At 36.3% G+C, this 27410-nt stretch overlaps 1 pseudogene; it reads right to left on the bottom strand.

Annotated features, from left to right (window-relative positions):
* Positions 1-1930: 1930 nt before the first annotated feature.
* Positions 1931-26066, bottom strand: LOC114045819 (annotated as a pseudogene).
* Between the last annotated feature and the right edge of the window lie 1344 nt (positions 26067-27410).

The raw sequence follows: 27410 nt of genomic DNA, 5'->3' as shown, positions 1-27410 counted from the left end.
AGATAGAGGGCACAGGGTGAGTTGAAAATGAAGGGTCATATCTGGAGAATAAAATTAAGGAGTGAGAGAGGATTATACTAGGAGAAGGAGAAAGGGAGAGGTAGAACAGGATATATTATCCCATGAAAATAAAAGAAACCCAGAAACGAAAAGGCTCTTACAGTGGAGGGGAAATGGGGGAAGGTGAGAGGGAATGAGTGAATCTTATTCTCATAGAATTTGACTTAAGGAGGGAATAACATACTCCCTCAATTGGGTATGGAAATTTGTCTTACCCTACAGGAAAATGGGGGGGGGAAGGGGACAAGAGAGTAGGGGGATGATAGAGAGGAGGGCAGATTGGGAAAGAGGGTAATCAGAAGCAAGTACTTCTGAGGAGGGTCAGGGCCAAAAGAAAGAATAGAATAAATGGGGGGGGGGATAGGATTAAGGGAAATAGAGTTAGTTTTTCACAGTATGTCTACTATGGAAGTGTTTTGCATAACTGCATGTATATAACCTATATTTAGTTGCTTGCCTTATCAATGAGGGTGAGTGGGGAGGGAGGAAGGGAGAAAATTTGGAACCCAAAGTTTTAAAAACACATGTTTAAAAAAAATATTTTCACATGCAACTGGGAAATAAGAAATATGGGAAATGGGTTACAGAAATCCATCCTGCCCTATAGGAAAATTGAAGGGGAAGGGGATAAGAGAAGAGGGGGAGAGATAGAAAAGAAGGCAGACTAGGGGAAGGGGTATTCACAATACATGCCATCTTGGGGTGAGAGGAGGGGCGAGATGGGTTGAAAATTTGGAACTCAAAATCTTGTGGAAGTAAATGTTGAAAACAAAAAAATAAAAATTACCATAAAAAAGAGGTGAGGTTAAAAGAAATGGAATTCCAACATGTACGACAGTCTATGTAAAGCACAGAGACAGGAGAGGTAACATTGAGCGGATAGAACAGTAAGTTGACCAGTTTGACTGGAATAAAGAGTTCATGAATGAGAGTAATGACAAACGAGTTTGGAGAGATAAACTAGAGCCTGCCTGTAAAGGGTTTTGAAAGGCCAAGATGTGGAGTTCATAGTTCACACTAGAGGCAATTGGAAACCACTGAAGATTTTAAAGCAGAGGTTGATGTAGTCAGATTTAAAATTTAAGAAGATTAATTTGGCAGCTGCGTGGAGAATGGATTGTAGAGGAGAGAGCCTTGGGGAAAGGTGCAGTCTAATTAGGAGGCCCTTGTAGTAGTCTGATCAAGATGGTTTAAGATCCTAAATTTAATTAGTGACTATACTAATGGAGAGAAGGATTACCAAAGAGAGATATGGCCTTGGAACTGATATAACTTTCTCACTAGTAGAATATAAGCTCCTTGAAGGGACTGTTTCAGCTTTGTCTTTGTATCTCTAATACCTAGTGATCCCTTTGTATCCCCAATACAGTTTATGTGACTGCTTAATAAATGTTTATTGATTAAAATAAAAAAAAAAAGTTTATATCCCCACACTACCTGTGAAACTTAGGGCAAATCCCTCAACCTCTCTGAGCCTCAGTTTCCTCACTTATAAAAATGAGGAGTTTGAACTAGATGACCTAGAAAACCCCTTCCAGCTCTAAAGCTATGACTTTTTACCAACTCTATGGCTATTGTGATTGATGGAACCCAAGATTTTTTTTTCTTATTTCCTATAGGAAGGCAGCTAGGTGGTACAAGGTTTGATAGAGTACTGGATCTGGAATCAGGAATATGTGAGTTCAAATGTGACCTCAGACACTTGCTAGCTGTGTGACCCTGGGTAAGTCACTTAACCTCTGTCCCTCTTCAAAGCCTTTTCTTCTTCGATTTTGCTTTGAAACTTGTCTTCCATTTTTTATTTTTTTATTTTTTTGTTTTGGATATGACCTTTATTGAACTTATCCACCAGAGTGGAAATAAAGGTCTGTATAAAACCAAATGTTTGTTACTATAACTTCTGCATCACAATTAATATCCAAACAGATTTTTAAAAACAGTCAACTCAATCAAAACCCACTACTTCAGAATCAATAGCTTCTTTGAAGCCTCAGTAACACTTAAATATGGTTAAGACTTCAATGCAAAAATTTGGTTGGCTGGAAAGCTAAGTAAGCTTCCAACTTAATCAAAATAGAATTACAAAAAGGCAAAATTGTGGTTTTCACAGAGATATAGACCACTGGAAATCACCAACACTGGACAGTTGTCAAGAGTATTTGGAGTCCTGAGATAACATGGAATCCAGGCATCCTTTAAACAGTCTTCTGCTGTCCTTTCTTTCCAATCAGAGATTTATGAATGCGTGGAATCACACCACCACCAGCAATTGTTGCCTTAATAAGAGAGTCCAATTCCTCATCCCCACGAATGGCAAGCTGCAAGTGGCGAGGGGTAATGCGCTTCACCTTTACGTCTTTCGATGCATTTCCTGCCAGCTCCAGAACCTCTGCAGTCAGGTATTCCAGGATGGCCGCCCTGTACAGGGCAGCGGTGACTCCCACGCGCCCGTGGCTCGTTGTCCGGGACTTCAGATGCCGATGAATACGGGGAACTGCAAGCCAGCCCTTTGCGAGCCGGAAACCGCCTTTGTCTTCGCCTTCCCGGAGTCCTTCCCAGCCTTCCCGCCAGCCACATGCTCACGGCGGAGAATGGACTCAGCAAACACCCGGGCAGAGATCCCGCCGGCTACTGCTCTGGTGCACCGCGATTCAAACTGCCGTCTTCCATTTTTTAAAGAAACACTTCATTCTCTTCATTCTGGTTGACTTTATTCCACTGGCCTTTCTCTAGCATATCAATTCCTGTGCTAAAATACTGCATCCTAGAACTGAAAGTAATAATCCAGAGGTGCTCTGACCCGGGCAGAGTAAAAGAAGGTCATAGTCTCCCTAGCCTAAGATGCCTAAGAGTCTTCGTTAGATGTGGCCTAAGGTTGCAAAAGTTTGGTGGACGTTTCGTACCATTTGTACCATCATACCATATGGAGTTTGCAGTACATTAAAACTAAACCTTTTTATTTTTTTCTATCATGAATCCCTTTGGCAATCTGATGAATCCTATGGACCCTTCTAAGAATAATGCTTTTAGTGGATAAAATAAAATATGTTGTATAACAAAGGAAACCAATATATTGAAATAGTTATCAAAATACTTTTTAAAAAAAATTCACAGACTCCAAGTTAAGAACCTCTGCTTTAAGGTATTTTTTTTTTCAGATGAACTGCTGCCTATCCATGATTTCCTTATCTCTTTTGAAGTTAGTTTTAAGTCATTTCTCTCTATTTGGATTGCATATATCTTATTTATATCTCAATACCATACATATTCAATGTTGTTTTAAAACTTGACTTTGTCAACTATGTTAGCTATCCTTCCCAGCTTTGTATCATTTGGAAATGAGATAAGGTTGCTAACCACACTTTTATTTAAGTCACTGATTTAAAAAAAAGTCAAGTAGCACAGAGCCAATGATTGATCCCTGGGTCATTCCACTGAAGACCTTCCAAACTGGCATACCATCATTAACAACTACTTAGGGGGTCTGATATTCAGCCAGTTATGATATATTTTAGTTATGTGTTGTCTAACCCATTTCTTTCCAACTTTTCCACAAAGTTAACATGAGAGACTTTGTCAAATGTTCTACTAAAATCTAGGGAAACTCTTATCTAGAGTATTCCTGTGATTAAGCATCCTGATAATCCTATCCAAAAAGGAAAGGAAACTCATCTTTTATGTCAGCCTGTGGATCAAGACAATTATCAAGTTGTCTCAATATAATGAGTCTCAATATAGTGAGCATCTTTTCTAGATGCTCACTGGCAACTGATTATTAATAAGAGACTCTAGAATTTTGCCATGAATCAAAATCAAGATCACTGGTTTCTAAACTGAAGACTCCATCATCTTCCTTCTCTTCCTTCCAATGCTTTAGGGGAAAATTTGAGTAATTTTTGTTCTACTCTAATTCTTCAGTGTTTCCAATTTTCTACAGTCTTTCAAGATTCCTGATAATAGTTCATCAGTCATATCTGGTTATTTTTTAATACTTAAGTTTGTAGTTCATCTGGCCAGGTGACCCCAGTGTATCAAGGAGCAGTTAGGTGTTATCTGGTCAGGAAGGTCTGAGCTCAAATCTGGCTTCAGACACTTACTACCTGCATGATGCTGAGCAAGTCACTTCACCTTTGTCTACCTCAGTTTCTTTAACTGTAAAATGGGTATAATACTACTTTGCAGGGTCATTGCCAGTATCAAATGAGATAGCATTTGAAAAAAAAGTGCTTAGGAAAGTGCCTGGCACATAGTAGGTGATATATAAATGTTTATTCCTTTCCTCCCTCTCTCTCTTTATACAAAAGTGACAGAAGAGATCATAGATAGGTCATACAGTGGTATGATATATTAGGAATTTATATCTCAGCTATTTCATCTGTAGAATGGGTTAACTAAGTTAACAAGTAAACTGTGAATCCATCCATACTGGTCTTTTTAGAGAGCCTCTCCATTTTCTCCTTCATTAAAAGTGTTTTAAATTTGAGTTTTGAGAGTTCTCCATCCTTTTATGAGACAACTTCCTGTACAGATATTTGAGGCCATGGGATCCTACTTAATATTTCTTCAAATCTATTGAAATCCAATTACGTGTTCAGGCCTGGAAGGGACGTCAGTGGACAATTAGTCTAATGTTCTCAATTTATAGAGGAGGAAATGAGGCCCAGGGGTTATCATTACTTGCCCAAGGCTGTAGGAGTCAATGAGATCACAAGGACAGATAATGTGGAGAGAGAAAAGGACTAAGAACAGAATCCTATGGGACACATATGTTTAGTGTTAGGAGAAAGATGAGGAGTCTGTGAAAGAGACAGAGAAGGAATAGTTTCCTTATATGGCATAGTTTCTCTGAACATCAGTAATTTCCCTATATTATTCTATTTTAGCAAATTACTGGAAGAAGTAATTTTTCCATTTACCTTCTAAATGTAGGCTTGTGAATTATCAGTAATGTTTACAGTGACTCAGTATATGTAGTAGGATTTCAAATTATGTGCTTGCAAAAGATATAAATTTGTAGAGCAATTATTGAAACGAGATAACAAAGCCTAAATCATTATTTCAGTCAAAATATCTGCTGCAGAGCCAGCATTTACCCTGCAAATTTTGACACAGAAAAAAAAACCCTGTGAATTCTTTTCTTATAAACCTGTAAGAGGAGCCAATGGAAGGTATGCAGGCCCTGGCAGATAAAAATAAAGGTGTTGGTCTGGATTCCTTCCAGTCCTAAATCTTTGGGCCTATGACCCCCTTGGCCTCCTGTCTGTGGATGCGCCCAAGCATACCAGTATCCTTTGTAAAAAAAAATGGTGCCTGTGAATGATGATCAACTGTGAATGACTTGGCTATTCTCAGGAATATGATGATACAAGACAATTCCAAAGGACTCATGATGAAAAATGCTATCTGCCTCCAGAGAAAGAACTGATGGAGTCTGAATGCAGATCAAAGCATGCTATTTTTCACTTTCTTTATTTTGTTCATTTTTTTTTCTTTTGGTCTGTTTCTTATCACATAACATGACTAATATGGAAATATATTTTACATGATTGCACATATGTAACCTATATCAGTTCCTTACTGTCTTAGGGAGTGGGGAGATGTGGGAGGGAGGGAGAAGATTTGGGACTCAAATTTAAAAAAAATGAATGTTAAAAATTGTCTCTCCATGTAATTGGGGAAAAAAATACTATTTTAAAAAATGGTGACCAAAATGGAAGGAATAAACATTTATATAGCATCTACTATGTGCCAGGCACTGTGCTAAGTACTTTACAAATATTATCTTGGAGATCTACAATAAACTTGGATGTTAGGTGCTTTTATCACCCCCATTTTACAGTTGAGGAAACTAAGGCAGACATAGGTGAAGTAATTTGCCCAGGTTTCACAAAGCTGGTATGTATTTGAGGCTGGATTAAAACTCAGGTTTTTTTGACTCCAGGCCCAGAACTCTATCCGCTGAGTCACCCAGTTGCCTCTGAAATGGAACACAACACTCCTGATAATGTAGACATTTGGGAATCACTGTTACTGAGGTGATGATGAATTACCATTACTGAGGTGGTGATTGAGAAACGTAGTATTATAAAGAGAAATGAATCTGGAATCAGAGGCGCTGGGTTTGAAATCTGCCTCAGACAATTATTATGTGGTTTATTTCTGTGACTACAGAGTCAGAAAACTAAGGTGAGGGTGGGTGACCCTGGGCAGGTTAATTTGACTTTTCTGGGTCCCTATTTTAGCTGTAAAATGAAGGGGTTGAACTAGATGACCTCTAAGGTCATTTCTAGCTCTAAATATATAATACTTTCCATATTAGAAAATATTTATTCTATATCATATGCAGAGATACATCATGACATAGTGGATCAGAACGACCTAAGTTCAGGTCTGGTCTCTGATGCATTAGCTATGTTACTAGCTGTGTGACTTTGGACAAGTCACTTACCCTTTATTTGCCTCAGTTTCCTCATCTGTAAAATGGGGGTAATAATAGCACCTGCCTCTTAGGGTTATTGTGAGGATTGAATGAGATAATCATTGTAAAGTGCTTAGCACATTGTAAGGGCTATATAAATGTTAGCGATGATGATGGTGATGATGATGGTGTTACTGTACAGCCACTCTAATTCCATGGTGCCGTTGGCAATCTCTAACATAAGATACAGATAAATTGATGATTTGCATTGTAGGAGGGAGTTTCTACAGTGGAAATTCCCTACTCTGATGAAATCACAGACCAAAAAACAAAATTGCTGAGTGGCATCATTGAATAACAAGGGGGGAAGAAATATGTCAGAAATTCTCACATTCCACCTGGGTGAGAACAATAAGCTGCAGCAGTTAGAGGTTGGCAAAGTCTACCTGGTTTCCTCATTTTGGGAGGGAACTCTGATGTAAGGGATACCAGCGGTGGGGAACCTGTGGCCTCAAGGCCACAAGTGGCCTTCTAGGTCCTTGGGAGTGGCCTTTTGACTGAGTCCAAGTTTTACAGAACAAATCCTTTTATTAAGGGGATTTGTTCTGTGAAGTCTGGGTTCAATCAAAGGGCCGCACTTGAGGACCTAGAGGGCCACATGTGGCCTTGAGGCTGCAGGCTCCCCAACCCAGGGTTAGACTAAGCAAAATGCCTCTTCAAAAATCAAAGTGAGAGGCCTCTGAGCTGAGCATTTAGTACAACATAAAGGAAGGTTGCCTCTTTACTTCAAGGGAGGCAGGATTTTCAATCATACCAACCAGAAAGGTTAAATAGAAGCCAATGGATTTTGCTGTTTTGTGTTAGAGGAGCTGGGCATTAGAGGAGATGTGTGGAAGGTCTGGTGGAGAGCTGGTCCATACTTTCTGTTTTAAGTTCCTCAAAAAATGAGTGTCTTTCTACTTATAATGATGAGCATATTGTTTTCTGTCTTTATCTAAATTGTTGATAAAAATTCTGAGCAGAACAGAGTCAAATGCTGGTGCGCTGTCTCAGAGACTTCCTTGAGGTTGCCATTGCTGATTAATCACCACTCCTGGTGCCAGGCTGTCTAATCAGTTCTGAATCCACCTGTTATCATCATGTTCACATCCCTCTGTCTTGTCTCCAAGGGTATCAATTTGTTAAATGCTTTGCTGAAATCCAAGTGTACTATGCCTGTGGCATTCCCTTTTAATGTTCCCAGTCTAGAAATCTTATCAATAAAGTACATGAACTCAGTCTAACTTGACCTTGTACTAACCCTAAAAGTCTCTGCTGCCCTTTATAAATGCTCCTTGGAAGAAGGTATGACCTCTAGGGGGGGACTGTGGGCATCAATCAAACTGTCTGCCCATTTGCTATGGTGGGATGGGGTAGGGGGAAGCTAATCTGGGCTCTGGAATTGGTCTGGAGGTACTTGGGTGTCTACCAATTGAATCACTTATTCCTCTTTCCTTCCCTTGACATCTGTCACTGAAATGCCCCTATGCTGACTTCATTAAAGTGATTTTTTTAAAGAGGAAGTCGTGGAACTGTGTTCCCAAATATTTTCTCAATGATGTCTCTCTCATCATTTCTACCATCTGGAGTTACCTATAGTATCCAGTCATTTTACACCAGCTGACTAGCCTCTTCTGAATTTTAATATTCTATCTTTTCCCAATTACACATAAAAACAATTTTTAACCTTGGGATTTTTACAATTTTGAGTTCCAAGTTCTCTTCCACTCTCCCTCCCCTCCTCCTTCATTAAGAAGGCAAACAATTTGATAAAGGTTATACATGTGCAGTCATGAAAAAACATGTCTCTTTTCTCTAGAAAGAATTGAAAATCAAATAAAGTATTAAAATTTCCCATTTAGGAAAAAATCTAAAATAATTTTCAGAAAAATATCATTCAGGAAAGGGATGATACCATTTGAACAAAAATAGGAAATTAAGATTATTTTTTGACGATGGATTTGGTAAAGGGGAATATAGTACTTATGAGTTAAATTCTCTTATTTCCGCATACAATCACTATGAAACCTTCAGATTCCAAGTGAAGGGACAATTTTAGCCAAGTAGTCTTTTGGGAAACCTATTTCAATTTGGCAGAATATTTAAGTGATTCAGGTCAAAAAAAGAGGCCATCTGAAGGATATAGCATTGTCCTTTTCCCTTTCTGGTTAAAAGCTATTACTTATGTTTGATATACCCTATAACTATTTTGGGGGCCCCATCATTCCATAATTACTACACAGGAAGCATGAGATCTTGTTGACATGACAGATTGCAATTCGACAGGGTAGACGTCCATCTTAGTGTCCTGTAGAAGAGAAGCCAGCACAGGCAATGTTTTAAGAAATGACAAATTTGATGCAATTCATCTTCCACTGTGCACTTCCTTTCTGTCTGCCTTTTTCACGTTAGTTATAATAGTTGAGATTTATATTGCTCTTTATACTTTAAATTCATCAATTCATTTGAAGCTTAGTACAGTCCTGTGAGATGGGTATTACAGGTATCATTAACCCCATTTTATAAATGAGGAAACTGAGGCTTAGAGATGTTAAATGACTTCTCATGGTCACAGAGTTAACTAGAGTATCAGGATTCAAGCTCACATCTCTCCGCCTTCAGATCCAGGATAATTTCTACTATAACTACATTGCCTCCCTTATACATCCAATTATTTTTGAGTGTGACTGCCTTGGTGATCTTCACTAAGTGATAATGTCCTGTGGTCTCAGGCTACCTTGCTTTCCTTGCTTCCTTAGGAAAGGGTCTTGTCAATTCATTAATGTTGAGGTATAAATGATGGGAAAGGCTTTTAAAGGCTTCTAGAATGATCAGAAATGATATTGAACAAGCCAAGCCAATGGCTTATTTATTACATGCTTACTATGTGTTAGGCACTAAGTTCAGAAAAGCAAAAACTCTGTCACTCTCTCAAGGAGCTCAGGATCTAAATCTTTTGGAGATAAATGATTTAATAGGGCACAAGAAGAATTAAGTCAAAAGAATAAAGCTTTAGTTATGGAATTTTAAGCATCAAAAAAAAGTGAAACGTTCTCTATTCTCCCCTCCCTTCAAGAGAGGGAACTTTTTAGTGTATAGAAATCAGATAATTTAGGTGGCTCTAGGTGATCTACCAAGGGGTAAGAGGAAGATCTCAGGGCCTCCCTCCCTTTTTACCATCAGCTATGGTAAATTGTTTAGGGCAAAGCCTATTCAGTCTTGCACTGATAAATGGCAGCTCATTATTTATGATACCTCCTTGGAGATGTGTCTGTGTTGAAATGTCAGAGTTCATTATAGCAGCTAAGAGTTTCATAAGAAACAAAAGCAAATGAAGGGATGTTTTGAATATTCTCACATCATTAAACCATATTTGACTTTTGTTTGAAATATAGATTTAAAAAAAAGTACTTTCAAAGTTGAAGGGGCAGACGAGATAGTGATAGAGAGTGGGACAATTTTTTTTCTTTCAAACAAAAGAATAAGGAAATGTAGCCCCCACTTCTTAACAGAGAGATAATGGACTAGATGCAGCATGAGATGTACATTCTCAGACATGGTGAGTGTGTTTATTTGTCTTGCTTGACAAGACATATTTGTTACAAGGGAGAACTATTTTTAAAAATTTATTTTTAATTTATGGAATAAGATAAACATTTCTATAAAATAGTACAATAAAAAGATGGTTGCACATGAAACTGCCAATCTACTATTGCACAGCTTGATATTCCTTTCAAATATACAACAAAATTATCATGTAAATTTCCTATTTTTCCTTTTTTTCTTCCCTTCCCCCGCCTGTTCTAGAAATCGCTTCCATTAGACACAAATAGGCATGTGTGTGTGTATACACACGTGCATACATACATATATATGTAAAATTATTCTCTACATATGTCTATTTATCAGTCCCCCCCCCCACCAGATGCAGATAACATCTTTCTTCTTATGTCCTTTATAATTAATTTGGCTATTTATAATAGTCAAAATAACTTATTCACTCAAAGTGACTCTCAAAACAATATTGCTGTTACTGTATACAATGTTCTCTTGGTTCTACTCATTTCACTCTTCATTATTTCTTGCAAGTCTTTTAATTTTTTTCAGAAATCACTGAGCTCATCATTTCTTATAGTGCAATAGTATTCCATCACAATCATATATCACAACTTGTTCAGTCCCCAATTGATAGGCATCCCTGCAATTTCCAATTCTTTGCCACCACAAAGAGAGTTGCTATAAACATTTTTAGAAAATATAGGCTCTCTTCCTTTTTCCCTAATAATCTTTGGAAATAGACCAAGTAGTGTTATTGCTGGGTCAAAGGGTATAGGTAGTTTAATAATTCTTTGGACATAATTCCAGATGACTGGAATTATGACTGGAAGAGTTCACAATTACACCAACAATCAGTGTCCCAATTTTTCCACATTTCCTCCAACATTTGTCACTTTCCTCTTCTATCATTTTAGCCAATCTGGTAGGTATAAAATGATATTTCAAGGTTGTTTTAATTTGTATTTCTCTGATCAGTCATTTAGAGCATTTTTTAATGTGACTGAATATTGTTTTGATTTCTTCATTGAAAAACTGCCTGTTCATGTCCTTTGACCATTTATCAATTGGGGAATGATTCATTTTCTCATAGATTTGACAAAGTTCTTTATATATTTTAGGTATAAGACCTTTATCTGATAAACTGCCTACAAATTCCTCCCCACCCAATTTTCTGCTTTCCTTCTGATCTTGGCTACATTTGTACAAAACTTTTTTAATTTAATGTAATCAAAATTATCCATTTTTACACCTAACTTTGCTCTCTATCTCTTGTTTATTCATAAATTATTCATATATTCATAAATCTAATAAGTAATATGTTCCATGTTCTTCTAATTTTCTTGTAAAATTTGTCTTTGTATCTAGGTCATGTATCCATTTTGACCTTATCTTGATAAAAGGGGTAAGATATTGGCCTATGCCCAATTTCTGCCATACTACTTTCCAGTTTTCCCAATAATTTTTTTTTACCAATAATTAATTATTATCCCCAAATCTTAACTTTACACTTAACAAAACTTAACATTAATCTTTACATTTACACTTAAATTTATACTTGTCAAATACAAGGTTATTATATTTATTTGCTGTAAATTGTGTGTCTACTCTTTTCCATTGATTTACCTTTTTATTTCTTAGCCAGTACCAGATAGTTTTGGTAATTACTGCCTTGTAATATAGTTTAAGATCTCATTCTGCTCAACCTCCTTCCTCTATACCTTTTTTCATTATTTCCTTTCATATTCTTGACTTTTTGTTTTTCCAAATTAAATTTGTTATTTTTTCTAATTCAGTAAAATAATTTTTAATAACTTAATTGGGATGGTATTGAATAAATAGTTCAGGTAAAATTGTCATTTTTATTATATTGGCCCTGCCTACTCATGAACAATTAATAATTCACCAATTATTAAATCTGATTTTATTTGTATACAAGTTTTTTATATAATTTTGTTTATATACTTCCTGGGTTTGTTTCAGCAAGTATACTTCCAGGTATTTTATATTGTGTAGAGTTAGTTTAATCAGCTATTTTTTTTTTTTACTTTCTCTTTTCTCTTCTTGCAAAGTTTTGTTTGTGATATAGTAATGCTGATGATTTATGTGTATTTACTTTATATCCTGCTACTTTGCCAAAATTATTAATTGTTTCATCTAACTTTTTAGTTGAGTCTTTGGGATTTTCCAAGTATATCATCATATTGTCTGCAAAAAGAGATAGTTTTATTACCTCATTTTGTATTCTGATTCCTTCTATTTTTCTTCTCTTATTGCTATTGCTAGAGTTTCCAATACAATATTGAAAAGTACTGGTGACAGTGGGCATCTTGTTTCACACCTGATCTTACTGGGAAGGCTTCTAGTTTATCTCCATTACAAATAATGCTTGCTGATGGTTTTAGACAAATTTTTTTTTATCAATTTAAGGAAAAATCCATTTATACCAATACTTTCAAGTTTTTTTTAATAAAAATGAGTATTGAACTTTATCAAAAGTTTTTTTCTGCATCTATTGATATAATCAAGATTTTTAAAAACTTTATTATTGATATAATTAATTATGTTAATAGTTTTGTTTATGTTAAACCATCCCTGCATTCCTGGTATAAACCCCACTTGATCATGATGTATAATCTTTGTAATATAATGTTGTGATATTTTAGCTAGTATTTTATTTAGGATTTTGCATATTCATATATGCAATTGGTCTATAATTTTCTTTTTCTGTTTTTACTGTTTCTGATTTAGGTATCAGTATCATATTTGTTTCATAAAAGGAATTTGGTAGGATCCCTTCTTTACCTATTATTCCAGATAATTTATTTAATATTAGAATTAGTAGATCTTTAAATGTTTCATAGAATTTACTTGTAAATCTATCTGGTCCTGATGCTTTTCTCTTAAGAAGCTCATTTATGGCCTGTTCAAAATTTTTTTCTAAAGTGGATCTATTCTAGATATCCTATTTCCTCTTCTTCTAATCTAGGCAATTTATATTTTTGTAAATATTCTTCCATTTAACTTAAGTTAATAAATTTATTGGCATATATTTGGGTAAAATAACTCCTTATAATGGCTTTAATTTCATTTTAGTATCATATTGACCCTTTTCATTTTTGATACTAGTGATTTAATTTTCTTCTGTCTCTTTTTTTTCAATCAAATTAACTAATTGGGCTTCTGTTAAGAGGAAGGTATGGGGGTGGGTTAGTGTGCAACTACACAATAGCATATTGAGTTGAGATGGCCAGCAGGTGGCTCCAAAGAGAAGAAGCCCAAAAGTTAGTATCAGAAAGAAGCTCAGAACATGAGATTCAGATCTATGTACTCAGCAGCAACCACAACTACTGGAATAATACCCAACAGGCATGATATGCCCTGCAAAGAACAGTCTGATGAAGACATCCATAGGGTCCTGCAGGGCCAGATGTATAAGCTACCTTGGGCATGTGTGCCTTGGTCATATGGGCAACTGATATGTTCATCTTTATGTTTGTTCTCTAGATACATGTGCCCTCCATGAATGTTTCTATTCACATATGTTCTCAACATATATATACCTTTTCCATTGGTAATGTGGTAAGCTATGGAAGAATATGCACATGTATATGTGACTATGTTCGATGAGATTACTTGAATTAATCTTTCTTTTATATTTCTAGTAAAAGTAATATATTATCTATATTTCCAATATCATATTGTTAGGGGCTCATAAGCTACTATTTTTGAGTGGGTGCTAATAAGAAGTATGCTGAAGCCAGATCATACTGACTTGAACTGATTGTTAATTTTCATTGTGAGCATTTACACCTTGGAAAACAGCAAATACTACAAATTAGGGCTTGAAATATTATTTTGTTGATTGTCTAGGCTTAAGAAAGTGATGGAGAAAATGTTAATTGTGCAGATTAAACTTAAAAGCTTGTCTTGTGTACTTCTCTTCCCTTCCCCCCAAAGATGGTTGTTTACCAGTGTACCCTTGGCACTAACCCACTTGACTTGAATGTGAGGTAGCTTTTCTGGGGTGCCTACCTGTGAAAAGAGGGTGCCTTTGGAGTTCCATATTTAGTGCCTTTAAATTATTTACTTGTTTGATATCTACTCTGTTGTTGGTGTTGTTTCTCCAGTTTCCTAGGATATTAGGAAATAACTTGCCTTGAATGTGGAGTAGCTTTTTTGGGATGCCCACATGTGATAAGGGATGCCTTGGGAGCTATATATTTAGTTTCTTTAAATTATTTATCTATCCTGTCTCTGCTCTATTATTGGCCCAGGTTCTCCCATTTCCTTGAACATTATGTGTTTGTACATAGGCTTTATCTATCTATCTATCTATCTAGCTATCTATCTATCTAGCTAGCTAGCTAGCTACCTGTCTGTCTGTCTGTCTGTCTGTCTATCTATCTAAGCCTAGTCTACTCTATTCTAGCCTATCCTATTCTATCCTATCCTATCTTATCCCTCTTCCTCTTCTTTCTCAAAAAAATATAAAATTAAGTTAAAAAGTTATGCTCTGTTTTTTAGGCAAGATTGACAAAGTATCCTGTGGGAACTTTCTCCTAAAATAAAATATTTGGGGAAGTTTTCCTTAAAATGGCAGATTAGAAGGATGATACCAATATTGTGAGTATGGTGGGGGTATTTGTTTTTTTGGTGTGGGAGGGCATCAAGCTTAAATAAGGTGACTTATGTGGAGAAGTGTCCTGGCATAGTGGAAAGAATGCTGAAAGTAGAGTCAAAAGATCTGAGTTAAAATCTGGGTTCTGTTCCTTGTTACCTGTATAATCATACTTGAGTCATTTAACTTATAAAAGCTTCAGTTTCCTCATCAAGAAAAGTGGAGATTTGACTAGTTGAGCTTTAATGTCTCTTACAAACTCTAAAACATATTTAGGGGAAAAAAATCTGCCCAGAATGGTGTAGGGAGGCAGGCCTTATGTTTCATACTTCAATAAGACTTATGGTGAGTTTACTGTCATAGTCTCATTCTTTTGTACCTTTTCTTTGTAGGACACAGGGGGTCTAGTCAGTCCCTGAGATCTTGAAATTTAGCAGTAGCACAGTCCCAGGCAGGAAATTTGGCACATGCTAGGGTTTTTCCATTGGAATTACACAGGATAAAAATGACAGCATTTAAGAGTTGAAATGGACTTTAGGGGTAACCTAGTCTGACCCTTGCATGAAAAGAATACCTGTGATAACATCCCTGCCAAGGGATATACTTGATGATCTCTAATGAATATGAACCCATGACTTCTGGAGGCTACACATCCCACTTTGCAATAGCTCTAATGGTGAGTAATTTTTATCAACATGAAGTTTAAATCTTAATCTCTACCATTTCTACCTGTTGCTTGCTGGAAAGTCCAGGTGGGGCCAAAGAAAACAAGTTTGAGCCCTCTTCCTCAATACAGGATATCAAATACTTGAAGATGGCTATCAGAACCTGCTCATTCTGCACCCTCCTCTCCTTCTCTTTACCTGGCTAAGAATTCTCATTTCTTTCAATAGATTCCCAGACCTGGGATCAGGGCTCTTCATCAACCTGGCTGCCCTCATCTGGATACTCTGCATCTTATCTACGTCCTTCTTAAACTGCCTTGCATTTCATTCCAGATGTGAGTTGACTAGGGTGGGATTATTACCTCTTTATTTCTTAAATTGGGTAATACCTCCCATCTCTTTTATGATTCACTTTGGGACAGTAAAGTATTTACTGGAAAAGAGACCCTTAAATATTACCCCAGAGGCACAGAAATAAGTTGAAAAAACCATAAAGGCAGGTTTGGAGTTGATAGAGAATACTATAACATAAGGAAAGCTACTCGTGTGAATAACACACAGCAATAACTATTCATTTAGCTAACTTAATTTTAAAAGTAAATAATAATTATTTCCCTGGGAGAAGCACAAAAGCTGAGCTCATGTTTCTTTTCTAGCATGGACCTTCTCAATTATTAAAGTCAAACACATGGCCCACAATTACCAGGAAAAGAGAAAAGGGATCCAAGTACAATTGTCATGTACTGACTTTTTTTTCTTCAAAGTTTGACCATTGCTAAGAAAACCAGCAACCACCATCCATGAATAAGATGGGTGCACAAAATGTCACCAAGCCCACTAGGAAAACATCAGTTTTTCTTTGTCAGGCCATTTGGTGTTGATATGGCAGGCTTTACTGAAAGGCCAGCTACGAAACTCTAATGGGCATGGGAGTTAGGTTTCACAGTAAACTGACATCAGTCTTCCTTCCTTTTCTAAATTTAATCATGTTCACTATAAATCATCCTCAGCTGTTACCACTTATTCCAGAATGGGCAAAATCATTAAGCTTAATCAAAAGAACCATAGAAGACACTTGCAAGGGACTTCCAAAGTGAGTATGTTTGGGTCATTTTGGGCAAGCAGTTTTTCTGCTCTGTCCAGACCAGCTAAGCAAGGCATCATGTGAACACATGCCTTGCAGGGATTCTTAACCACTCTTGTGTGTTTCATAAACTTTGGCAATCTAGGGAAACCTATGGAACTCTTCTCAAAATAAAGTTTTTACACATATAAGATAAAATACATAGGATTGTAAAGGAAACTAGTTATATTGAAATAGTTATCAAAATGTTAAAAAAGTTTATGGACCTCAGCTTAAGAACCTATAAAGCATGGAGTATCATAGAGGTATAACTGATACCCATATTGGAAGGCCATTCTTTGTAGACCTAGAGAACTTGCAGCTTTGAGGCCACATGTGGCCCTCTTGTTCCTTAAATGTGGCCCCTTGACTGACCTCAAACTTCCCAGACAAATTGTTCTGGGAAGTTTGGAGTCAGTCAAGGGGCCACATTGAAGACCTGGAGGGCTACATATGGCCTGGAGGCTGCAGGTTCCCCATCCTTGGTCTAGTAATTCATATTGTGAGATGCATGATGAATCACCACTCAGGCAGTGGTACTTATTGATAATTACATAAAAAAAAACAGCTAACATTTATATAGTGCTTTAAGGTTTAGAAAGCTCTTTATATATCTTATTTGATCCTCACAACTCTGAGAGGTAGGTACTATTATAATCTCTATTTTACAGATTTAGGAAACAGTTCCCAAGAAGTTGAGTGATTTTATCCACATCACATATCTAGAAAGTACCTGAGGAAGATTCAAACTCAAGTCTTACTGACTCCATATTCAGTAGGTTTTGCATGAGGGCACATGTGTGTTTGTGTGTGTGTGTGTGTGTGTGTGTGTGTGTGTGTGTGTGTAGAGCCTTGTGTGCTTTCCTGGAGATTTAAGCCCATGGGTGAGAATGGAAAAAATAATTTTCATATTCCTGACTTACATCTGGATAATGTTCAGAAACTCATTATATTTCAACATTTCTCCACCATATTATCATCCCTGCTCATTCTAGAGTATTCGGAGTTATGCTGTAATTTTATTTTTTAAAAATACATATTTTTATTTCATTAAATATTTCCCAATTCCATATAAAACAATTTTAACAATCATATGAAAATTAAGTTCCAAATTCTCTCCTTTACTCCCAGTCTTTCCTTCTTCTTGAGAAGGCAAGCAATATAATATTGATTATAAATGTGAAGTCATGCAAAACATAGTTCCATATTAGCCATGTTGCAAAATAGAACACAGACAAAAAAGGAGAAAAACAAAGAAAGTTAAAAAAAATAGTGTGCTTTAATCTACATTCAGAGTTTCTCATTTCTCTCTCTGGAGGTGGATAACATTTTTCATTATAAGTATTTTGGAATTCTCTTGGATCATTATCTTCATCAGAGTAGCTAAGTCTTTCACAGTTGATCATCCTTACAAGATTGCTGTTACCGTGTACAATGTTCTGCTGGTTATATACTTCACTTTGCATAAGTTCATGTAAGTCTTCCAAGAGTTTTCTGAAACACTATCTGTATTGTAAAGGGAGTTGGCAGGACTACTTCTTTATCTATTCTTTCAAGTAGTTATATAGTATTGGGATTAATTGTTCCTTAAAGGTTTGGTAGAATTCATTTGTACATTTTTCTGGTCCTGGAGATTTTTTTTTTCTTAGCTCATTTGTGGCTCATTCAATTTATTTTTCTAAAATAGGGTTATTTAAGTATGCTATTTCCTTTTCTGTTAATTTGGGCAGTTTATATATTTATAAATATTCAACCATTTTACTTAGATTGTCAGTTTTACTGGCATATAATTGGGCAAAATATTCCTAATAATTGCCTTAATTTCATCCTCATTTGTAGTGCATTTACCCTTTTCATTCTTGATGCTAATTAATTTGCATTTCTTTTTTTTAAAAAATCAAATTAACCAATGGTTTATCTATTTTATGTTTTTTTTTCCATAAAGCCAGCTCCTACTTTTATTTGTCCATTTTCTTTTGTTTTCAATTTTGTTAATCTCTCATTTGATTTTCAGGATTTCCATTTTGGTCTTTAAATTGGGGATTTCTAATTTATTCTTTTTCTAGCCTTTTTGGTTGTATGCCCAATTCATTGCTCTGCTCTTTTATTGATGTTCATGTTTCGAGAGATAAATTTTTGCCTAAATACTGCTTTGGTTGCATCCCACAAATTTTGCAATGTTGTCTCAGTGTTTTCATTCTCATTAATGAAAATTTTGATGATTTCTATAATTTATTCTCTGACATACTTATTCTTTAGGATTAAATTATTTCATTTCAATTAATTTTTAATCTATACCTCCATGGATCTTTATGGAATATCATTTTATTTTATTGTATTTTGAAAAGAATGTATTTAATATTTCTGCTTTTCTACATTTAGTTGTGAGGTTTTTATGCTGTAGTATACAGCCAATATTTTTTAATGAAGGTGACATGTACAGCTGAGGAAAAGGTATACTCCTTTCTATTCCCATTCAGTTTTCTCCAGAGGGCTATTATATCTAACTTTTCTAGGATTTTGTTCATTCTTTGCCTTCTTTCTTATTCATTTTATGATTAGATTTATCTAGTTCTAAGAGAGGAAAGTTGAGGTCTCCCACTAGTATAGTTTTACTGTCTATTTGCTCCTGTAATTCATTTAATTTTTCCTTTAAGAATTTGGTCTTATGTCATTTGGTGCATACATGTTTAGTATTAATATTAGTTCATTGTCTATGGTTCCTTTTAGCAAGATATAGTTTCCATGCTTATCCCTTTTAACTAAATTAATTTTTGTTTTTGCTTTGTCTGAGATCGTGGTTGCTACCCTTGCCTTTTTTACTTCAGCTAAATCATAATAAGTTATGCTCCAGCCCCTTATTTTAATTCTCTGTATGTCCCTCTGTTTCAAGTGTGTTTTTTGTAAACAACATATTGTTAGATTCTGGTTCCTAATACATTCTGCCATTTGCTTCCATTTTATGGGTGAGTTCCTCCCATTCACATTCACAGTTATGATCACCAATTGTGTATTTCTCTCTATCCTTTTCTTCTGTTGATCTTTTTTCTTTTTCTTTTGTCCCTTCTCTAAAGTCTGTTCTGCTTCTGACCACTGCCTTCTTTTGTCTGCTTTCCCTTTTCAATGTGTCAGGTGCAGGATTCAAGTCCAAGTACTCAAATTTTCCGACTCGAAACCCAGCACTCGTTCTTTTGCACTATCATAACTTGAGGAGGACTCCATCCTTCCTTTCAACAGTTTCTGCTTTCATCTTCACTACACCCACATCATCAACTTCTGCTCCTGAACTTTTCAACTGGAATGTACATTTCAGGTTACCTTGTACCTTTCTGTGGAAATTGACTTAAAAACAATAGCTCTCCTGATTTTATTAGGTTTTGAAATGGTTTAGGTTTGGTCAACATAGGAAAAAATCTGTGAAAATAGGGATCATGACACCAGTTTTTTCCTGGCCCATGTCTTTTTTTTTTTTAGGGGCATTGCCACTACCTCCTCCTTCCCCCAGTTGTCTAATTCTCACATCTCTGTGCTACAGGCAATGAGCAAGTGTTAGCACCATCTTCATTTTCCAGGGAGGAAAAGTGAGGACCAGAGAAGCAAACTCTCTTAGCTCTCACTCCATGGCCAGTTTTAAAGGAGCTAAGAGAGGCTTGGACAAACTGGAGGGATGATGAACATTTTTAACTTGGAATAAAAGTCAGAGAATAGCAAACTAAACAGATTCACTCTCAAAGTTTTCCATGAGGCACTTAAAAACCTTTCTCAAAGCAAATTGTTATAAATAGACCCATATTTATCCTTTGGATTTGTAGATACATTATATTTGTAAAGCTTTTTTGTGTATACAGCTTGCAGGACACATAATTGCATGTTTATTTTTAAGAAACTTAAAAAAAGTTGACGAATCATGAGACGTGCTAGAAACCATAGACTTTTACTCAACTTCAGAACAGATGTTTAATATATTGCCCAAATACAAAAGTTCCCATAGAGTAATTATCAGTATACTTGTAATCTTAATAATAATAGCTAGCATTTGTATAGCACTTTAAGGTTTGTAAAGCACTTTATCAATATTATCTCATTTAATTCTTACAATATCCCTGAGAGGTAGTTGCTATTGTTATCTTCATTTTATAGATTAAAGAAACTAAGGCAGGCAGAGGTTTAACTTGCCTAAGGTCCCATAGTTACTAAGTTCTAAGGCCAGATTTGAAATCAGGAATTCCTGAGTCCAGGTCCAGTGCTCATTCTTCTGTACAACTTCATCAGAGGCATTGTCATTAGTCTGAGGAAAGAGAGATGTAGTTCCAAGGAAAAGAAGACTCTTTAGCTTCTCAAGTTCACAAAAAAGCATAGAATCATGGACTTTCAGAGGTGGAATAGATCTCAGATATCACCTAGTTGCATACCCTCACTATAGAGATAAGGTAACAGAGGTTTAGAGACCAGTGAGGCTTGTAGCTTGGGAGACATGAAATACTTTTTCCAGATTTTCACAGGTGATGAGAATCCAGGGCTGTTTCCATCACTCTGCCACATTTCATATCCAGCCTTCTGCATAGCATTTACTCATTTTGACTTCTGTCCAATTTGCTCGCCCACTTCTGACTCAAAATATAATTACCAATTCCTTGAGACTTATTTTTGTTTCAGTGTTGGTTTTATTTATTTATTTTTCCCATGGTGGTTCCCAGTTTTAATTAAAAAAAGGAACACCCTATATTGTAAACATCTCTTTGTTCAAACTGGGACTAGTGTCTTAGTGGTAAAAAGTAAATCCTTAAAATTTCTTAGGGGACTCTGGGAAATAACTTACTTAATTTATAGAATATGGGACACACTGCAAAAGTCTCCACATCACTGGCAATAGTTATTCTCCTTCAGGTTTCCTATACAAGGACCAGAAGGTAAACAATCTTTCCTCTATCAAGTAGAATCCTTTCCTTGACCTTGTAAAGACAACCTCTTCCTTTACCCAGTAATGAGACTCTTTCCAGCATCTAGTACATTGAGGGGCTCACAGAATCTCAGAACTGGAAGGGAACTTAGAGACTGGTTAATCTAACAATAATTCTTTCTTTAGGTTATCTGGAAAGTGGTCAATCCAGACTTTGACTGAAGACCTCCAATGGGGAGGAACCAGTTACCTCCAGAGGTAGTCTATACTACCTGAAAATCGCTCTAATTGTGAGAAAGTTCTACCTTACAACATATATAAATTTTCTTCTTTGCAACATAGCCATTGCTCCTCTTTCTGTCTTTTGGGGCCAAGCCAGAACAAATCTCATTCTTCTTGCATGTGACAGTCATTCAACTACCTGAGGACAATGATCAGATCCACATGAAGTCTCTCTTTTCCAGGTTAAACATCACCCATTCATTCAATTGATCCTCATATACCACAAACTGTCCTAGTTGCCTCTTCTGGAGGTTCTCCAGTTTATTAATATGCTTCCTAAAATCTAGTGTATAGAACTGAATATGATATGCCAGATGTGGTAGAACAAGGGCATGCTATAGCAGAACTGTTGCCTCCTTATTCTTGGAAGTTGCACCTCTCGCAATGGAACCTAAGATCTGATTTTGGCTGCCATGTCACACTGTTGACTCATTGAACTTTTGGTCCATGAAACCCCCTCAGTTCTTTTTCAGACAACCTGATGTCCAACTAGACTTCCCTTATTTTGTGTTTGTGAGGTTGGTTTTTTGAACCCAAGTATCAAAATCAATTGTTTGCATTGAAATGCATTCTAATCATTTGGGAGAGACCACCGCCCAATCCTTCCCCACTTTGATAGTGATCTTTTAAAAAATTATAATCATGCTTTTTTCTAAGGACTGTATTTGCTTCAAGATGATTTGAAGCCTATTTCCCCCCTCTGTTCTATAAAAATCAAGACAGGGATAGAGTAACTACTTTGGGTAATACTTAAGTTGTTACACATTTACGTCAATTATCAGTATGAATTCACTATTCTGAAGATTGGTGCTCCAAATAAAAGAGTAGGTAGATTATCAGCTCCTTTTAAGTCTGTAGTTATATTTGTATTTTTAGGGACTTCTGGTTATCTATGGAGGTCCTTCTGTGAGTCCATAGGGTGATATTTTGTAATATTAATATTCACTATATGGTATAGTCAAAACAATGCAGCATCGGGTAAAAAGTGAGAGCCTGCAGAAACTTTCACAAGATTTAAAAGAAAGGAAAAAAATAAAGGATTCAATTGAGCTGAACAATTTATATCCATACAAGGGAAGGTGATGCTTGTAATTCTTAAAAATTATACCACTAATAGTACAGCTAGAAGGTATATACATAGATAAAGGGTACAGGTATAAGATGAATTTGAAGGAATGACAGAAAAATAATTAAGGGATGAGAAAGAAGAATACACTGGGTGCAGAAGGAAGGGCAAGGTAGAATGGCATAAATTATTTCTCAGATGATGTGAAGAGATGTGCAAAACCTATTACAGTGGAGGGAAAGATGGGAGGGTGAGCAATGGGCATTGCTTGAACCTTACTGTCATCAGTATTGGCTCAAAGAGGAAATAATGTAGATAATTAGTTGAATATAGAAATCTATATTACAGAACAGGAAAGTAGGAGAGGAGAAGATAAAGTAAAGGGAAAATTGGGGGACTGACAGACAAGAGGGCAGACTGGGGCAGGCAGTAGACAGAAGCAAAATACTGGTGAGGAGGGAAAGGGTGAAAGGAGAGAGAGGACAAACAGGAGGAAAAATAGGATGGAGGAAAATACACAGTTAGTAATCATAACTGTGAATGTGATGGGATGAACTCTCCCATAAAACAGAAGGGGATAGCAGAGTGGATCAAAAAGCAGAATTCTACAATATATCATTTATAAGAAACACATTTGAAGTAGACAGATACACACAGAGTAAAGATAAGAGGCTGGAACAGAATCTACTATGCTTCAGGTGAAGTGAAAAATCTTGATCTCAGACAAAGCAAAGGCAAAAATAGACCTAAATAAAAGAAAAATAAAAGGAAACTACATTTTGCTAAAATTTACCATAGACAATAAAGTAATATCAATAGTAAACATATATGCACCAACTGGTTTAACTTCCAAATTCTTAAAGAAGAAATTAAGTGAATTATAGGTTCATGATCAACAAGATATAGCAAGCATTATGAAATGTAAAATAGAGCATTTTGGTTATATTAAATTAAAAAGCTTTTGCACAAACAAAACCAATGCAACCAAGATTAGAAGGAAAGCAGAAAGTTGGGAAACAATCTTTATAGCAAGTGTCTCTGATAAAGGCCTGATTTCTCAAATATATATAATATGTATAAATTCTCAAATTTAGCCATTCCCCAATTGATAAATGGTCAAAGGATATGAACAGACAGTTTTCAGATGAAAAAATCAAAGCTATCTATAGGCATATGAAGAAGTGCTCTAAATCACTTTAATTAGAGAAATGCAAATTAAAAATCTTTGAGGTATCACCTCACCTATCAGATTGGCCAATATGATAAAAAAGGAAAATGATAAATGTTGGAGAGGATGTAGGAAAATTGGGACACTAATCCCCGTTGGAGTTTTGAACTGATCCAATCATTCTGGAGAACAATTTGGAACTATGTACAAAGGGCAACCAAACTGCATACCCTTTGATCCAGCCATACCACTACTAGGTCTGTATCCCAAAGAGATCATAAAAAAGGGGAAAGGACTCACATGTAAAAAAGTATTTATAACAGCTCTTTTTGTGGTGGCAAAACATTGGAAATTGAGGGGATGCCCATCAATTGGGGAATGACTGAACAAGCTGTGCTATATGAATATAATGGAATACTATTGAGCAATAAGAAATGATGAACAGGAAGATTTCAGAAAAACCTGGAAAGACTTGTATGAACTGATGTAAAGTGAAATGAGCAGAACCAGGAAAACATTGTACACAGTATCAGCAACTTTTTTAAATGACCAACTATGAATGACTCAGCTCTTTTCAGCAACACCATCATCCAAGACAAGTACAGAGGACTCACAAAGGAAAATGCTCTCCACACCCAGATAAAGGACTGATGGGCTCTGAATGCAGATCGAAGCATGCTTTTTTCACTTAATTTTATTCTTTTTCATGTTTTTTTTTCCCTTTTGATCTGTTTTTTTCTTTCACAACTGTGTCTGCTAAGGAAATATGTTTTACATGATAGCACATTATAACCTATATCAAATTGCCTACCATTTTTGGAAGAGGGGAGGGGAGGGAGGGAAAAAAATTCAGAAATCAAAATCTTATAAAAATGAATGCTAAAATTTTTCTTGACATGTAACTGGGAAAAAATGCTATTACATTGCCAAAAAAAAAGAATCTTTACCAGTAGAATGGCTTAAAATAGAACCAATTGTTTTAGAAACCTGCCTAGAACATTTTAATGAGGTTTGCAGGAGACAGTGAAATTTCTCTCTCGAATGACGTCTGTGATAGAGACAGGTTTGTGCTGTCCATTGGCTTTTTTTTTTTTTTTTTGGTTAAATTGCCTGCTGGAGCCAATCTTTGCCAGTCTGCCTCATAAACTTTTACACTGAAATTCCATTAATAGAGACTGGGTTGGGGGGAGGGAGGAGTACTTGAAGGGAATGTAAAAATTTTACCTTGAGACAGACTTTCAATTCATCCTTTTACGAATTTATCAGAAAATCACGGGACCAGGAAGAACTCTGTGAACCATCTAGGCAACCCAGACAGGTGAGAAAAATTCTTCCACAGGAGACAGGAGAAAGGTGACCTTCCAAACTCCCCAGCTCTCTAACCTTCATAACTTCATGCCAGTGTTTGACAAGGCTTACTATCAAGAAGGTCTGGATTTTTACCTTCTGCTTCTTATGCCTCAGATTTGGTGCTTTTCCTCCTGTGCCATCCTCAGTGGAGATGGGAAACATCTTAGCAGAGTCCTCCATATATTTGAAGTCCTTTATTAAGCCAGCCTTCTTCCCTATATTGAAGAATCCTAGATCTGTGAACTATTTTTGTTTGATTTTCCAGCTCTTTAATCATCTTCATGATTTCCCTCTGAATCTCCTGTTTCCCATATACCTCTTAAATTGTGGAGCTCCCAACTGTTCATAGTACCCTAGTAAAAGACCAGACACTGCTAAAATGAATGCATTCCTTTATAGTATTGCTTTGAGATGCATACCTTCATTAAATTTTTAGATAAGTAAACTGAATTACTATTTTATATTTAGGGGCTTGTGTTCTATTATGACCTCTGGATTAATTTGTGTATTGTACTTACATAATCTAATCATTATCGACTAATAAATTTAAGTATACCTAGTTCATTTTGTGTGTGTGTGTGTGTGTGTGTGTGTGTGTGTGTGTGTTATTGAGGATCTAAAATCATGGCCTCCAATGGCTCAATCACTTAACCTCCATTTGCCTTAATGTCCTCAAATGTAAAATGGGGAAGATAGTAGCACTTGGCTCCCAGGGTTGTTCTGATGATGCAATGATATAATATTTGTAAAGTACTTAGCACAGTGCCTAAGTAGGTATTTTATAAATACTTTTCACCTTCCCTTCCCCTCTTCATGCATGCTTCTGTTCAGCCAAACTGGCCTTTGTGCTGTTCCTCACATAAAATATTCCATCTTCTGATCCAAACCCTTTTCACAATCTGTCCCTCATGCTTATGTCAACCAGGTGAAGCCCACCCCTCAAAATGCAGAGGGTTCTAAGTTGGGTTGAAAGCAGGAAAGTTTTTATTAGGAGGAAAATCAGACCCTAGTGCCGAGGGTCCCCCTCCCTGCCCCCAGCCCCGTCCAAGGTAAGGAGGACTTCACAGCTCAGTAGAGGCAGGGGAGATTTATGCTTGAAAACCACAAAGGGAAAGTTCAGGAGAGGTCGGGAAAAAGAATGGACAATCTTTCCCAGGAACAGGTGGACATGGAAGCAGGATGTTTTGCAGGAACAGTTGACTGCAAGTCTGGTTTGGGCCAGTTTGGGGAGAGAGACACAGTTCAGCAAGGTCAGCCAGTGAAAATCAGCAAAGGAATCTGGGAGTGAGCAAGACTTTGGCTCATTGCAGGTTCCTTTCATCAAACAGGCTTACTCTGTGTCCAGTGCACCTGCCTGGTAAGGTAACTCATAGAAAACAGGCATATTAATCTCCGGGGCACTTCCATGCCTACAAAGAATCCCTTTCGTACCTTGTGCACTTAGAATTTTTAGTTTCTTTCAAAATTTTCCTCAAGTCCTATATCTTACATGAGGTCTTTCCACCTGGCTGCACGTACCTTCCCTTTCAAAAAACAAACAAACAATAAAATTTTCTTGCATTTATTTTGTGTGTATTTTGTGTTTATTTCTATACATATATATTGTTTGCCTTGATAGAATATAAGTTCCTTGAGGTAAAGAATTATTTTTTTTTGTTTTTTATATCCACAGTTCTTAGAACAAGTCCTGGAACATAACAATAGGGACTGAACATATAATTCCATTAGTATAGAAAACTCCTAGATATCCGGAAATCCCCTTTCTCAATGCAAGTCAGCACCTTCTCTGTAACATGTAAACTTAGAGTGTGTTGAGTAGTTAGTATATGCTTGGTAATTGATTGCTACATACACATATATAGAGGTACACGTACATACCTTATTATATGTGCGTGCATGTAGACACATTTGTGTGTATGTATATGTATGTGTGTGTGTATATATACACACACACATGTATGTACACATACATATATCAGTCGTATCAGTCATGTCTAACTCTTCATGACACCATTTGGGGTTTTCTTGGCAAACGTATTGGAGTGGTTTAGCCATTTCCTTCTCCAGCTCATTTTACAGATGAGGAATCTAAGGCAAACAGGCCTAAGTGATTTACCCAGGGTCACACAGCTAGTAAGTAACTGAGGCCAGATTTGAACTCAT

This window comes from Vombatus ursinus, unplaced genomic scaffold, assembly GCF_900497805.2.
Source record: "Vombatus ursinus unplaced genomic scaffold, bare-nosed wombat genome assembly UNPS02014779.1, whole genome shotgun sequence".
NCBI classification, from domain to species: Eukaryota; Metazoa; Chordata; class Mammalia; order Diprotodontia; family Vombatidae; genus Vombatus; species Vombatus ursinus.
This window is presented reverse-complemented; position numbering and strand designations above follow the sequence as displayed.